Source organism: Gavialis gangeticus, unplaced genomic scaffold (genome assembly GCF_001723915.1).
Source record: "Gavialis gangeticus isolate Ggan-Ray unplaced genomic scaffold, GavGan_comp1, whole genome shotgun sequence".
Classification (NCBI taxonomy): domain Eukaryota; kingdom Metazoa; phylum Chordata; order Crocodylia; family Gavialidae; genus Gavialis; species Gavialis gangeticus.
The window spans coordinates 22,216,457-22,234,173 of NW_017729002.1; positions in this window are offsets into that span (position 1 = coordinate 22,216,457).

Consider the following 17,717-nt stretch of genomic DNA (forward strand, 5'->3'; position numbering starts at 1 on the left):
GAGCACTTCAGCTTGCCCCTCTGACCCCATTTTGCTGGCATATGCACAACTAGAATGTAACCAAGGCACCGGTCAAACCAAATGATAACTGACACTTCTCCCATGGGCAAAATTCCAGCATGGGGTTGTGAAAATATAGCAACTTACTGGGCTGGAGCTATGTCACTACCTTCAGCAGGTGAGGTCATGACCTCTTTTAGAGCATCACTCCAGTTTAAAAGCAGCACCTCTCTCTCTGGATGTGCTCTAAAGGTATGTCTGGAGCACACCCCATGTTGGAGTCACTCTTGAATACATCCTCTACACCCACTCTCACCTTGCCAGCACCAAATCTAGAATCACAGTGGTGAAGCTGCTGTAGGAGCATGGCTGTTGTCCATGGCTGGAGGTAGAGGTCTCAAGAGCAGCCATGGGAGAGGACCCTGGAGCAGGTTCACCACTACAGTTCGCGTTTAGCACATGCAAGTAGGAGCTATTGGAGGCATGCTGAGGAAAAACCCTCCACCGGAGTACTGGAGACACAGTGTAGACATACCCCCAGATGGTGAGGACCAAACTTTTTGGCAGTCATGCCATAAATTAGCTCTGAGTCCTCCCCAAGTGTCACACCAATCCTTTTCCCTTCACAATCTGCTGCTCTTTCTGCTCCTAGCTCTGTGCTCTGTGTCTGATCTACAGCTCTGCTTTCTTCTTCCTTCTCCATGTTCCCTGCCTGATTTGCTGCTTTGCTTTCTCCTTCCCACTCTAACTGCCTTTGTGCTGCCTGCCCCTTTCCTGATCTGCTGCGTGCTACACGCAGAGGCTGCCAAATTGGCCATCCCTGCCCTAAGACATTCTGGCTTAATATAAAGCTGGGTTAAGGCAGTCACAACTTCCCAACATTCCTCTTCCCTTTTCCATAGCGGGGAATGAAGCTAAAGATATAAACCTTCCAGCCATGATTTGTACCCACTAACTTCTATGCTCAGGGTGTTGGCCCACAGAGCCTGGTGTACATCAACACAGTGAACCAAGCCCTTCTCATGTCCTTAACCCCTGCATTGCTCAACACTGACTTCAACATTGAACAAGGTCCAAAAATTGGACACACAGCTGGCCCATGCTAACAGCATGAAAGAACATTCTTGCCCATGCCAGTCACTCCTTCCTAAAGGCATGATGTAACCAGTCACCCACCAGGGCCAAAGCAGGGGAAGTAAAGAAATGAGGGTAGATGTATGAGCCAAATTCTCACCATGTCATGTTCCTGAACCCTCAAGAAAGCAGAGAAACCTAGTTAGCTGGATAGTTGTGGGCACCATACAGGACATAAACTGATCATCAATGGTTGGATGATGAATGCATTAAAAAAATTAAAGAAACATTTTCCAGAGATTTTCCACGTCTGTTCCTCATCCAAGATAATGTCCAAGTATGTCATCATCTATAACATGTTTCTCCATTGAGAAGCACAGGGTCACATCTTTATTTGGGGTAAAATCAAGATTATTTCAGTAGAACTGTACAAACTTATACCACTTCAGGACCTGGCTTCCCATTTTCAAGTTAATTGAAATACACAGAATGACTCAGAATATTGTAAATACATTGAACCTCTTTTCCCATACGGTGTATTGCATAGTAGGCTAATTTGCAGTATTCTGCCTCTTTGTACACCTCATTTCTGTATGTAACTGTATCTGTCTGGCATTTTTAGCAGCAGATCACAAAGCAGCTTGCAGAAGATGTCAGTATTATAAATCCCCATGTTATGGAATCATTATCATGGTCTTGGACCTCACTCTCAAACCTGATTCACCCTGTTCCACACAGTCATATTTTGGGAGAAAAGGCTCTCAAAGTTAGGGCATCAATTGGAGATCACTGGACTATTACAACCAGGTAAAGATCTGTACTGTGCACCCCCTATATCACTGGCCATTGTTTACTACCAGGCGTTGGAACCTCCGATCCTCCAACGTACCTTTCCAAAAGTGGAGAGTCTCCTGTTTACAAAGCAAGCCAGTTTTTATCCTAGCGCTCACAATCACACTCTTGTGTTAACAACCCACACCAAAAATAGCTATCAGAAAAGGTTGAGGGCTCATGCCCCATTCGTCCATTTGACTTCTGTTTATGACATTCTGTGACGCACCAGCCTGCTAAGGAAACTATAAAAAAGCTCCCTAATTGGTTTGCTCACATTATACCATTTCTTCAGCTACCTCTTGCCTTCGTACACAACGGCTTCTTCATTATCTTAGTCTGATAGGACAGTCACCTTGCTTGGAGTAGGGCTAAGAAGGACTTAGCAGAAAGCACCAGGTTCAAGAACTATAAAAAGCAAAGGCTTGGAAAACGTGCTTAACACCACTGTCTTCATCCAAGGACTTAGACCTAATGGTAACTGCAGGCATCGCTTTGAAGAAACTTTGGTGTCTTTCCAGCAAGCACAAGAGCAAGGGTCTGTTACACTGATTGGGACATCCTGAACATCCCCCACAGTGGGTGAAGGTGGAGTAACAGGAGCAAAACCTCATTTATTCACCTGAGGACTTTGTCTAGATTGTCCTCCCATTTTACCTTTCCCTTGTTCCATTGTTCAGACATAGTCCACGTAACAGCTAATATTTAATTAGGGAATTTAAGGCTGTGATACACTTCATAAAAAAGACTTATCAGAATTCCATAGTTATTAACATCAAAAACCAGGAAAATTTAAGTTAAAGGAACCCTACAGAAGACAAAATAGTAATATGACTTTTTTCTTCCTTTCTTTTGGCTTCTTTTTAGTAAATGAAGAAGGTCTGACTTTTTTTGCTTAAGAAAGACAGAAGTAATAGCGTATAAAGGGTGGGGTGGACAGTCTACTTGTTCTTACATTAGTAATTCAGACCTTGTCCACCTTGTTTTCCCTGGATGCCTCTATGGACAAATGGATCATTGTTAGTATTAAAACACCGGAAATGCTAACCATCTAATTAACTGAGAGGCGGGTGATTTTTATTCAGTTGGTTTCCCTTGTTTGTTCCTGTTAGCAACCAGTTTAATGCAAATGCCTGAACACACAGTTGTGAGAAAAACTCTCTTTGTTAAAAAATCATCCCTACTCCTTTAACTATGGGCTGAGAAAGCTTGAAATCCACAACCAACACTTCTTCTCACAAGGCCTCCAGTTAAGCCAGGGAAGACCAGACATTATAAGGTAAAAATAATCAAGATGAACCTCCTCTGGTTGTTTTTTTTTTTAATTTCAGGGATTTATTTTATAAATAAGATAAGCACGATTTCTTGGCATGGCAAAAACGGGAAAGCACCTGCCTTTGACAAGACAAAAGTCCTAATTTGGGGAGGGGTGGGGGTGCAACAACTAATTACGGCACAAAAGGTTTTAGTTAGCTTTCTGTTTTATTTTCTAGTAGAAATATATTGATGAGAGCTGCTTAAAATATCTAAAGCATGTGAAGACAAGAACATACAATCATATATCTAGCGTAAGTTTACAACTTGAACTACAGATACACACAGAGGAGAAATGAAAAATAAGAGCCAGAACCATACTACTGGTTTTCCTTGTGGCAAAAATGCAGACTTAAGGAATAAGCCCCTTACAAGGGTGCACAATAATTTTTTTCTTGTTTCCTTTGCAGATCATCTTATATTGGTATTTAATTTTTTACAGTTTATTAGGAGAATGATAGTCAAAGTACTTTAAGTCTTAAATCTGACTGGTTTTTTGTTCCCACTGTCTTCCCTTCATGATCTGCCCTATAGCTACATAACACATCTTCCTAATTTCCAATATGGAACACAGAGTGCAGCTGTTTTATTATTAACCGTTATATCTCCCAACACGCCAGATATGAATCATCAATTGAAGAACCCTCCTCCACTTCAAGTGTCTGCTGGGGGCTTGTTTACACTAAGGAAAAGGGTTCCTTATAGTGAGAGAGGGGTGAGTTCAGGGTTGACCAGCTAACCCAGGACTCACAGTATGAAACTTCATGCTGCATGGGTAGCCCCATTTGAAACAATACTAGAACCCCATGCAGCATGAAGTTTCATACTGTGAGTCCTGGGTTAGCTGGTCAACCCTGAACTCACCATTACCTCACTATAAGTTACTAAAATGACTCAAAAACAGCCCTTTTTTTCCTAAGTGAGACTTAAATGGCAGTAAGAATCATAGGTATTTCCTCTAAAGCACACCACAATTCTGAGCTGGAGACTGTGGCTGGTCACATCCTCCATCCAAAGTACTGAGCAGGGGTACTCACTGCTCCACCCCACATTCCTCAGTCACCCCTTAACAAGATTCATATGCCCCAAAAGACTTCAGTGCTTACACCACCTAAAGATGCCCAGAAATGATGCCATAAGATGGTTACCATAGCTATTAAAGTATACTTTATACACTTAGGTAAAAACACATAGGTTTGTGATATGGTGGGAAGGGACACGGGACCATTGCAGAAGTTATGGTGGATGCTGCATAGCTGATTTTCAGTTTCAAACAGTTCCAAGAGAGTGAGTCAAGTTTTAACCTTAACTCAGAAAGTCATCCCTTTCAAAAGTTTATGTTTCCAGAAGTATGGTATTTTAATCAACCTTTCTTCAATAAATGTAGTCCATTTACAACCTCCATCTCAATAAATAACTCTCTAGTTCCCCACTTCAGAAACACAGCTGGTTCAATAGGAAATTCATGACTCACTGGGCTGAGCAGGGGTACAGTATTTAAAAGGTTTGGCCTATGAAACAAGACTAATATTCCAGTGCAGAATGGGAAGTGTCCATCACCCCATTAATGCTGTGGGGAGTGTAGATAGATCGATCATCCATGAGACTTCCTATATTAAGTTAAAAAATGCTCTTGCAGCTAGTATCAGGCATCTGTCTGTCTTGCAAGACAACAGAATTATGCCAGGTGAGACATCGGCTCATGGAATATAATCCTCACATGAAAGATAAAGCAAAGCTGAAGTGGCCTCTCTAGGGTGCAAAAGTTCTGGGCACTCAGCTACCCACATATCACTGTCCCCTTCTCAGCCTTGCTGGTTTCATCCAAAGGAAAGGCAGGTGCCAATACATGTGGAATCAGTTTGGCTGCAGGAGCTGACAGAGCAAAGGAGATCACCCATTTGTCCATCTGTCAGGGCTTCACTCTTAGACTGGCTGTGAACCAAGATTAAAGAGCCCAGTCTGCTCTATCACGGAGTGGACTAGCCCGTGGAAAAGGAAGTCTCACTTAAAAACAAAACAAAACAGAATAGAAAGCTGTCTTTGTACAGGGTTTACTTTCTTCTTGGAGTCACACCCTTTTAGAGACCAGGTATGACATTTTTGGGCTGTTTTAACTGTCGTGCATTACCTTTTGGCATTTATTGTGAGACACTTTTCTGCCCTTTAAGCCTATTGTATCTTTCATTTATTCTGCACCAAAGTACTATTCTCCATTTCTAATCTCTCTTGCTTTCTGTCTCACAGAGGGATTTCCCTGAAATCTCCTACCACCACACATACAGAAACAGGCTTTACTTTCTTCCATGCTGTATCACAGTCTTCCTATTAACATTCTGGATTTCATTCTCTTCTATTTTTATGCCTTCCATAGTCACTTGCATTTTGGTTACTTCATAGACCTGTTTTGGCTGCATTATCTTGCTTAGTGTTTGTTTGGTAGGCTGCATGTTTTGGGCATGTGCTCTGAGCAGCAGTTTGTGTGCTGCTAGCTGAGTGATTGCTGGGTAATTGCTGCCTGTGTCTTACAGAAGCCCTAAGGAGGGGGTGGAGCCAGTCCAAGCCCAACAAGGTATAAAAGGAGTCTCCTTGAGTGACCAGGGAGCAAGTGAACAGGGGCAACAAACAGGGCAAGCAATTTACAGGTCAGTTTGCCACCCCTTCTTTGAAGGGGAGCCTTTAAGCTTGGTGAGAGGAAGCAGGGGAAAAGGAATCTTTTGGGACCAAGGACCAGTAAACAGGCCAGCTTACAGGTGAGTTTGCTAGAGCAGGTCTGCTTGGAAAAAGAGCAGCAAGAGAGAGGCAGCAGATTAAGAAACCCAGAGAAATGGCTGGAGGATGTTGGAATGCCAGAACTGCAGCCACTGCCTCTCCTTGCTCCCGTGAGGTATCTGTTCAGGCAGGACCACACACTGTCAAGGCTTCCACCCAGACCCTGTCTTGGTGCCGTGGAGACTGGCTTGCAGGTCCCTTCCAATAAGAGCCAGGTGGGGGACTGCCTGTGATGTGAGTGGTGCCTCTTCATGGTATCCCTCAAGGAACAGGCAGGAGAGCTACAGGAGGAGATAGCAAGGCTCCAAAGCATCCTCCACCATGAAGACTTCATTGATTCAATGCAGGAGGAGACCTCTAGGACTGTGGAGGAAGGACTGCCAGAGACAGTGCTAGAGAAGGCAGAGGACATGGACTCCCAGAAAGGTGGAAGGTTGTGATCTCTGGCAGCAAACAGAAATCTTCATCTCCACCTACATACAGCAGTTTGCCTGGAAAATAGATATGGAGCCCTAGCAACAGAGGAGGAGGAGCACATTCCACTGGTGGAGGAGGACAGGCCTGGCCTCCCCAAGATTGGAAGGATAGAGACCACACCACCAAGAAGAAGTGATAGGTAGCTATGACTGGGGACTCCCTTTTGAGGGGGATGGAGGCATCCACCTACCAGTCTGACATATTGTCTCAGGAGGTCTGCTGCTTGCTTGGAACCTGGATCCAAGATGCCATGGAAGGATTACTGAGACTCATCCAGCCCTCTGACTACTACCCTAAGCTGCTCATCCATGTGGGTACTAATGATACTGCCCGGGGAGACCCTGAGCAAATCAAAAGTAATGACAGGGCTCTAGGTGCAACAGTGAAAGGGATGGGGGTTCAGGTGGTATTCTCCTCAACACTTCCAGGCAAAGGGAAGGGCCTGGGCAGGAGCAGACACGTCCAGCAGATCAATGCATGTCTGCGCAGATGGTGTCACCAGCAGGGCTTTGGCTTCTCTGACCATAGGATGTTGTTCCAAGAAGAAGGATTGCTGGGAAGAGATGGGATCCACCTGACGAAGAGAGGGAAGAGCAGACAGGCTCACTAACTTAGTGAGGAGGGCTTTAAACTAGGTTTGCCAGGGGATGGATAACAAAGCCCTGAGGTAGTGGGGGCAGTTGGTGACCTGGAAGAGCAAGCAGAAGGGGGCAACAGGGGAGGCCTTCTCATTCTTGCTGAGAAAGCAGGGCAATAGGCTACTTACCTCAGATGCCTGTACACGAATGCACTGAGCCTGGGAAACAAGCAGGAAGAAATAGAATAGTCCTTGCACGGTCAAGGAACTATGATGTGATTGGCATAACAGAGACTTGGTGGGAGCTTGCAGGACTGCAGCAGAGTCATGGATGGGTACAAACTGTTCAGGAAGGACAGGCAGGCAAGAAGAGGAGGAGAAGTTGCACTACATGTAGGAGAGCCATATGACTGTTGAGAGCTCTAATATGAAACTGGAGATGGTCCTGTTGAAAGTCTCTGAGTTAGGTTTAGAGGGGAGAACAACAAGGGTGATGTCGTGGTGGGGGTCTGCTATACGCCACCAAACCAGGAGGAAGTGGTGGATGAGGCTTTCTTCAAACAGCTAGCGAAAGTTTCCCAATCACAGGCCCTGGTTCTCACGAGGGACTTCAACCACCCTGACATCTGCTGGGAGGGCAATACAGCAGTGCTCAGGCAATCCAGGATGTTTTTGGAGAGTGTTGGGGACTTCCTGGTGCAAGTGCTGTTCTTGACCTGCTGCTCACAAACAGGGAAGAATTGGTGTGGAATGTAGTAGTAGACAGCAACTTGGGCAGCACCAACCATGAGATGATTGAGTTCAGGATCCTGAGGAAAGGAAGAATGGAGAGCAGCAGAATAAGGACTGCGGCCTTCAGAAAAGCAGACTTTGATTCACTCAGGGAACTGATGGGCAGGATTCCCTGGGAGGCCAATCTGAGGGGGACAGGAGTCCAAGTGAGCTGGCTGTACTGTAAAGAAACCTTACTGAGAGTGCAGGAACAAACTATCTGGATGTTCAAGAAAACCAGCAAGTATGACAGAAGACCAGCATGGCTTAGCAGGGAACTCTTTAGTAAGCTAAAACACAAAAAGAAATCTGATAAGAAGTGGAAAATTGGACAAACAACTAGGGAGGAGTTATAACTAGGGAGGAGATCCCGGGGGCAATAAAAGTATTGCTGTGGCATGCAGAGATGAAGTCAGGAAGGCCAAAGCAAAACCAGAGCTGCAGCTAGCAAGGGACATGAAAGGGTTTCTACAAGTATGTCAGCAACAAGAGGAGGCTCAAGGAAAGTGTGAGTCCTTTACTGAATGGGGGAGGCAACCTAGTGACTATGCCTTTTTTTACCTCAGTCTTTACAAGCAAGGTAAAAAAGTCCAGACTACTGCACCTAACAGCACAGTTTGGGGAGGAGGTAATAAGCCAAAAGTGGCAAAAGAACAGATTAGGGACTATTTAGAAAAGCTGGATGTCTACAAGTCCATGGGGCTGGGTACAATGCACCTGAGGATGCCAAGGGAGTTGGTTGATGTTATTGCAAAGCCACTGGCCATTACCTTTGAAAAATCATGGTGATCAGGAGAGGTCCTGGATGATTGGAAAAGGACAAATATAGTGCTCATCTTTAGGAAAGAGGAAAAAAGAGGATCCAGGGAAATATAGACCAGTCAGCCTCACCTCAGTTCCTGGAAAAATCATTGAGCAAGTCCTCAAGGAATCAATTTCTAAACCGTTGGAGGAGAAGAAGGTGATTAGGAACAGTCAGCATGGATTCACCAAGGGCAAGTCATGCCTGGCCAACCTGCTCGCCTTCTATGTTGAGATGACTGGCTGTGTGGATGCAAGTAGGCCAGTGGATGTGATATACCTTGAGTTTACCAAGACTTTTGATACAGTCTTCCACAACCTTCTTGCAAGCAAGCTAAGAAAGTATGGGTTAGATGACTGAACTATAAACTAGATAGAAAACTGGTTGGATCATTGGGCTCAGAAGGTAGTAGTCAATGGCTCAATGCCTGAAAACAAAAGGGCAGCCAGTATCAAATTGAGTGCCCCAGGAGTCAGACCCGAGGCCAGGTTTGTTCAATATTTTCATCAGTGGCCTGAAAGAGTGCACCCTCAACAAGTTTGCAGATGACACCAACCTGAGTAGAGTAGTAGATATGCTGGAGGGTAGGGCTAGGATTCAGAGAGACCTTGACAAATTGGAGGATTGGGCCAAAAGAAATATCATGAGTTTCAATAAGGACAAGTGAAAAGTCTTGCACTTAGGATGGAACAATCCTATGCATCGGTACAGGCTGGGGGCTGACCGGCTAAGCAGCAGCTCTGCAGAAAAAGGGCTTGGGGGGTTACAGTAGACAACAAGCTGAACATAAGCCAACAAAGTTCTCTTGTTGTGAAGAAGGCTAACAGCATACTTGACTGCATTAGTAGGAATGTCACCAGTAGATTGTGGGAAGTGATTCTTCCCCTGTATTCGACACTAATGAAGTCACATCTGGAGTACCGAGTCCAGTTTTGGGCCCCCCACTGCGGAAAGGACGTGGACAAATTGGAGGGGAGTCCAGCTAAGGGCAACCAAAATGGTTAGGGAGCTGGGGCACGTGACTTATGAGGAAAGGCTTAAGAAGAATGTGCCATAGCTCTGTTATATCCCTCACACTCCCAATCACTATGGTTGGCTATGCCTATAAACCAGACAGTTCAGGGGACTGAAAACCTTTCACTTCTGGGTGACTGGCTTGAATCCATAAATACTGGCCATAAATCATTACCATTGGGCAGCCAACATTTAATAGGTTGATGATCTCAGACCAGTTCCTTGTGGACAGGTTTCCACATCACAGAAAAAAAACAACCCCAAGGAAAGTCATTTATCCATAATATAAGCACTTTTTTGTGTGTGGAAAAAGACACAGAGCAAACATTTGATTATTCTGACCCTATTTATTTATTTATTTATTTCCTACCTATGGGGGCCTTTAACCATCTTGTACCATCTATACTTTTCCCAGAGCCTGATGAAGGGACTTTGATCCTGAAAGCTTGCAGAAAAGGACAATTTTCTTGTGATTTCCCAGTTGGTCTAATAAAAGGTATCATTTTGGAACCAAGAGTTCTATTTTTTTGTATTATTCTGACCCAGAACTTGTGGGCAAAAAAATCTTCCCCTCTGACAAGTATATTCCTGCAGGAAAATACCCAAAGGAGCTGGCTCACAGTAAGAACCTGAGGTTGCAGTAGCTTGTACAAAAACAGTCATTGCAGTCAGCAAGAGTTTCAAGTAAGTAAGATCTAAAAGATCAAGTTGTCAGGTAGTGCAGTGCAAATTCTCTTCTCCTAATGTAAAAGAGAGGAAAAGATGCTGGATGCATTCCCATATATATTTGTCAGCTTTTAATTTTTTTTTTAAAAGGTGGAACCAAAAGGCTTCTCCCTACTTGGCAGGGCATACTGCACTCTCCCTCCCCTGATGCACACAATACAGAGTTGCCATGTCATGTCACACAAGGTAACAACTGTGGACACTATTAAAATAGCACAAAAACTGCTGAGGGCAACTCTAGTTTGAAATTTTAATATATGGAGGCTTAAACGGTATCTTGAGGCCACAGACCATGGGTGCAAGGGCACAGTGTTTGGCCACTCCAGGGGAAGAATTGTGGCTTAGAGAATGCTGCTCCCTACTTGCTGCCAGGGGAAAATTATTTGCCAGTAACCTATGACTAGCAGCAAATTCCCATGCCTAAACTCCAGGCAACTCAGCAGAACCAATGCTCTTCATATTCTGTTCTCAATCCTCACCTGTTACTGAATTACCAGTTCAAAGTAAGTTGTAAATAAGCATTTCAAGAAGGTTGTGGCCAAACTGGAAAATCATTAGTGGTTAGAAAAACATGAGGTAGCAGGAAAGATTTTAAGAATCAGCATAATTTAAAGAAATACAAAAGATTGTTATAAAGAGGATAGAAATGAGTTGTTCTCCCTGTCCACGAGAGGCCAGGACATGTAGCAAGGGACTTAAATTGCAACAAGGAAGTTGTAGGATAGATATTGGGAGGACTGTTCTAACTATGAAGATGGCTAAGCACTGGAACAAACTGCATTAGGTGGTTGTGGAATCTCTAGCACCGTAAAATTTTAAGTTAAGGTTAGACAAACCTTCGTCTGGACTGATTTAGATAGGAATATTTCTCCTGTAAAGAGAGGGTCTGTAGACATGACTTCTTGAAGTCCCTTACAGCAATGAAGACGTATCCTAAATGACTTGCACACAAAGGAAAGCTGAAACAAAATGGGAACCAAATTCTAGTTTTTCAAGTCCCAGAGCAACAAGCTAGCCACTGAGCCATCTTCTCTACATAGAGCAGCAATACAAAGTATTAATCCCAGTGAAAGATTGTTACATGAAAGGCTATAATGCTAAGGGCAGGAGGAATGTCCATATTTTTTAACTAAACAAACATTTGCTTTAAAAATAAAATTAAAAAAAAAATCAAGGTGATTTCTTTCATTGAAATTTTAAATCAAATTACAGCAGGCCACAGCTGACCAACAGGAACAACAAAAGACCCTCAACAGCTCAAATCATATTTCAACAAAATGAACTAAAATTATGAAGTAAATTCTGCTCCCAGGTCAGGCAGGACCCCTTCTATAATTTTGCCATGTTCATACTGCAAGGAGACCATGTTACTCTCACCAATTAATGACATATTCGCCTGACTCAGTTACAACAAACAGTTTGAGTTCCTTCCACACCACAAACCTTCCGCCTCTAAACAGTGGTTGGATCAAGTCTGTGTCCACATTTACTATGCTGCACCAGTGCATGTTGGGAAAAAACCCAGGCAGCTCCCCCATACAGCCTCAGCAGGAGCTAGAGTTGCAAAAAACAGAGGCAACAGCAACATGTGGGGTGATGCAGTCAGGGATGGCTTACCGCACAGACAGCTGGGAGGAAGAAAGACTGGCCAAAGCAATTACACACACAGAGTTAGGGATTCTCGCCCACAGCGAAAATTATACAGTATGCCAAACCTGTTACAAGAAGACAACCATGTGCCAGCACAGGCCTCTGGCAGGGGTAAAACATTGTTGCTGCAATGGTTATTAACTGATTACCAACCCACGTGTGTGGGGAAATATGCTGTGTTTAGAGGCAACCATGTCACTGAACAGCTACAATTGCTACTCTAATCAAATCAGGCTGGACAAGGCCCACAGGCTGAGCTCAGACACAGCATAGCCAATACTTGGCTAGTCATCATGGCAGCAAACCACAAGTTGCCCTAGCCAGTACCCCAGGTAGATAGATGATTGTTTCCTATAACCAAGTTGTTATACTACTGTGCACACACAAATCCCTCACCTGCTGCCTAGTCCTCCTCTTTCCCAGCCATCTGTGCTGTAGGATGCCTCAGAGCACACTGCTCCCAGGTGCTGCTGGAGCCAAACTGTGCATACAAATCCTCTGTCTGAGGCATTATAGGAGACCCGCACAGACTTCCACCCAATGGTGAGGTGACCGAGCTGATTCACATGCCAAAACGTTCCCCTCAGAGAAGACCTACCTAGTTGCAGTACTCACTTCCCCTCCATCAGGATGGATACATTAACAGAACATTAGGCTCTCTGGCCCAGATCTTCAATGGTATTTAGGTGTATAACTTGGACTTTGGAAGTAAATTCTGGAAAACCAAAGGGAGTTAAGCATCTAAATGCCTCTGAGGATCTGGGCTAATGCACATACCAGCTACAGAACGGGGTCACTGTGGGGCTAGGGTGTGCATACTGCACAGGACCATATGTGCTATGTCTGCTTGTGCCAAATCCAGAGCCTTTTTTACACATCAAAAATATGCCTTTACAGGTGACACTGCTCACCAATGTGAAATGATTGTTTCTCCCTGCTCCATAAGGTATCCTAGAACATGGAGAAGGATGTAGGTGGGACCATTAAGAGTCTTACCCTGCCTCTTACAAAAGCAGAGTGGTTAGAGAGAGCTAGAGGTGACTGGGGGACCTAGAGAAGCTTATAAGAGAGATCAAACGTGGCTGTGAGGAAGCCCACAATCTTCATTTGGGATGTGGTAGAAGGGACAAAAAACAATGAAGCAAGCAATGGACAGACTGCTGGGATGGAGCAGGAGAGGCTCAGGCTAAGGCAACCTGGGAGATGAGTCAGGTAAAGATGGGACAACCTAGGGAAATGCTGTGGGCGTGGGACAACCTGAGACAGCTTTCAGGGAGGACAGCAAGGAAAGGGAGAGCCAAGGAAGCTTGGGTGGAGGATACAGATGGAGGATCCTGAAGTAGCCCCCTCCATTTTGTCACTGCTGCCCCATGATCTGCCTTCAGTTCCATCCCCATCTGCAGCCTGCCCTGCTCCCCCTGCTGTCCTGTCAGGTCACTTCGTCCTCTTCCTTCACACTAGCAGAGAACCACGGTGGAGTGATTCATAAACCACCTTGCCCTTGGGTCTCATTCCACACTGGCTCTGGGGCTTTGTGGGAAGACTAACATCTCATCAAGGTGCAGAAGCATGCAAAATGCCAGGCCCTTTGTGTGAGGAGAGGGATAAATGCCCCCTGCACTCTAATAGGCATATCTAAAAGAGCTGCAGGACATGTGTCAAGATTCCCAAATCATCTCTACACCAATATGTGCACCTTCCATCCAGCTACATACAGACCACAGCAAGGAACACAATCTCTTTCATATCTAGTACTTTTCTACAGGGCTTTCCCTTCATTTGTGGAGGCCTCACCACACAGTGTGGTAACCTGGACCCTGGGAAACAGGTGAAAACAAGCCCACTGGAAATGGGGCTGGGGTTCTCATCACTGAAACTCCACCTGTCTACTGTCAGGTAGAACTGCCTGTGCATGCTTCTCTGTCCTGCATCCCCCTTACAGCTCCCATTTTAACCATAATGCAGGCAGTCTCTGAACTAGGAGATGTTCCAGTGACATAGTCACCTTTCAGGAAAAGAGATACTATACAACACTGTGCAGTACTAAAGCTTCTCTGAGGAGCATCTTAGCTCTAGCTCAGGGATAGCATCTTCCCAGAACTGCTCCTTAGACACAAGAGCTGCGTCTACACAAGACGCTAACTGTGCAGTCATTACTGTGCAGTCATTTCAGTACTTGTATAAGCAAGTCCTAAAAATGTCTGCACAATAACTGAAGAAGAAGGAAGATCCAGGGAACTGCAGACCAGTCAGCCTCACCTCAGTCCCCAGAAAAAACACGGAGCAGATTCTGAGCACTTGGAGGAAAAGAAAGTGATCAGGAACAATCAACATGGATTCAACAAGGGCAAGTCATGCCTGACCAACCTGATTGCCTTCTGTGATGAGATGACTGGCTCTGTGGATGCATAGAAAGCTTGACTTTAGCAAGGTGTTTGATACAGTCTCCCACAGCATTCTTGCAAGCAAACTAAGGAAGTATAGGTTAGATGAATGGACTGTAAGGTGTATAGAAAGCTGGCTGGATTGCCAGGCTCAGTGGGTAGTGATTAATGGTCCAGTTGACAGCTGGTATCAAGTGGACTGCCTCAGACGTCAGTCCTGGGGGACACTTTTATTCAGTATCTTCATTAACAACCTGGAAGATGAGATGAAGTGCACCCTAAGCAAGTTTGTAGATGACACAAAGCTGGGGGGTATAGTAGATACTCTGGAGGGCAGGGATAGGATTCAGAGTGACCTACACAAATTGGAGGATTTGGTCAAAAGAAACATCATGAGGTTCAATAAGGACAAGTGCAAAGTCCTGCGCTTAGGATGGAACAATCCCATGCACTGCTACAGGCTCGGGACAGACTGCCTAAAACAGAAGCTCTACAGAAAAGGACCTGGGGGTTACAATAGACAATAAGCTGGATATGAGTCAACAGTGTGCCGTTGTTGCCATGAAGGCTAACAGCATACTAGCCTGCATTAGTAGGAGCGGTGCCAGCAGATTGAGGGAAGTGATTATTCCCCTATATTTGGCACTGGTGAGACCACATCTGGAGTACTGTGTCCAGTTTTGGGCTCCCCATTACAGAAAAGACGTGGACAAGTTAAAGAGAGTTCAGCAGAGGGCAATGAAAATGGTTAGGGGGCTGGGGCACATGATGTATGAGGAGAGGCTGAGGGAAGTGGTCTTATTTAGTCTGGAGAAGAGAAGACTGAGGAGGGATTTAATAGTAGCCTTCAACTACCTGAAGGGCGGTTCCAAAGAGGATGGAGCTGGACTGTTCTCAGTGGTGGCAGATGACAGAACAAGGAGCAATGGTCTCAAGTTGCAGCAAGGGAAGTTTAAGTTGGATATTAGGAAAAACTGTCTCACTAGGAGGGTGGTGAACCACTCGAACAGGTTACCTGGAGAGGTTGTGGAATGTCCATCCTTGGAGGTTTTTCAGACTCAGCTAGACAAAGCTTTGGCTGGGATGAACTAGTTGGACTGGTCCTGCTTTGAGCAGGGGGTTGGACTAGATGACCTCCTGAGGTCCCTTCCAACACTAATTTTCTATGATTCTATGAGTTTTGTGTAGCAAAAAAATGGTGACTTCTGTATGTGTTACCCTGCATTTCTCTCTGCTCTTCCATGAATGTTATCTATTTAAGCTGTATAGTATGTATAGACAGTGGAAATCTCCAGGGAAGACAGGTACCTGTGTTTGAGAAAGACTCCCAGAGTGCAGTGCTCAGCTTTCACACAGTCATAGAGAAGCAGGGCTGGAAGGGACCTCCAGAGGTCGTCTAGACCAACCCACTGCCTGAAGCAGGATCATCCCTATCCAAACCATCATGTATAAGTCTCTTCATAAAACAACTGTCAACCCTGACAACACAAGACAGCACCCTGACCTGCTACAAGTAAAGCAGGGGAAACCATGGCAGCCAACCTCCTCCTCTATAAAAGGTTGTTAATATACATGCAAGAGATCCCAAGAACAGGGCCATGCCCCCCCATCCTCCCCACTACAGAGGAAAGCAAACCCCCCACAATCCATACCTGTCTGATCATGGGCAAAATTCCTTCCTGGCCCCAAATATGGCAATTGATCTTATCCTGAGCAGGAGGTCTAAGTCCCAGCAGGAGCACGGGCACACTCCAGTCAAAGTCCCCTGCCTTGGCTGCAGCCAACACCCAATGGCTCTGAGGAAGGTTTAAAAGCACCTTCATCAACAGGGACAGGGTAGCCAGCTCTGTGAGTCTCCTCTCCTCATTAATGGACCAGATGCAAGGCCTGTGGAGTCTTTTCATTCAAAGATTTCATTAAATGGTAACAAGTACTTCACCTTGTGGAGGTTAGTGACTGGCTTGAGGTCTGGCAGTGGACAGTGGTAAAGCCAGGAATACAGCCACAGTCATCTGTGCCCCCTCACCCCCTTTATGTCCCAGTCCTGTGATCTTAACACTAGGCAATTCAGCCTCATCCCAGTACACAGAGATGTACATTAAGCTGAACCACAGGAGAGCACGTTTTTCATTTTGCCTAGATTTACCAGTTCAGTCTACCTCCCAAGTCTAGGCAGTTTCTTATTTTCAAGCAACAAACTTATCCCCTAAATCCAATCAAAGCTAAGATTACAAACAGACCAAGACGGCAGCTGTTGTCAGTCATTCTCCTGACCTGGGAAAGTTAGCTGCAAGTGGTGAGAAAAGTCCCAGCAGTTCTCCAAGTGCAAGGCAGCAATCAGTGACAGCCAGAGCCTGATTCCTTGTGTCCAGCTGTGTAAAGTGAGAGTAGAGTGGGTGTCAAATACTACTGTTCTTACTTGGTAGCATTTCACTCCTGCTGTGCAGTTGCAAAAAACTGCAAAAGATGCAGGGCAAGAGAATTAGGAATTATGTCCTCTGACCTGAGCCCTTCTTCAGTAAATCAGTGGAGCTCCCATTAAGCTAATGGGAAATACCCTCTGCAAGATAGGCTGATCTGGCCCTACCTCTGGTATTTCACAAGTATTACTGAACTGCAGAAGCAAGGGGCTGGCATCAGGAAGGGTGTCCTCCATGGGCTGAAGGAAAGCCATGTGAAACAGTTGCTCCAGCATGAGGACAACTAGGCACACTAACTCTCAAAGTTTGCCTGCCCCCAGCACAAAATCTTTAATGACTATACACATCCTTCCTCTATTGTTAGACGTGGTCTTGCTTACACTGCAAGTTCATCAAGGAAGGAACCATCATTCTTTTCTGAGATTTTTCAATATTGAACAAACAAGAACTTTATTTAATCATCCCTCAACCTTATACTGCACTGTTATTCAGGACAGGGTTAGCTTTAGGGTGGGGCAACAAGGGCAGCTAGTCCAGATCCTACCTTGTGTGGAACCCTGCATGTTGCAACAAAACTCAAGCATCCATGTTTTAAACTATGCGCCAGAATCATATGTATTTAGCTGGTTAGAAAATATTTTGGGACCTTTAATTAATTTGTTAAGCTTGCACATTGAAATGGTTGACATGTACATCATTATTTTGTGATATTTCTTTACAACTGCAATATATCACCAAATTGCCAACTGCCTGGAGTTCAAGGTCCAGCCCCCTCCTCCCCTCCCCCCATCATCATCCCCCCTCCCATTTTACTTTTGCCCTATCCTGCAATTTGTAAGGCTGGTCCTTTTCAGAAGATATTAATAACATTTACAAAAGAGCTCAGTGTCATCATCCTCATACTA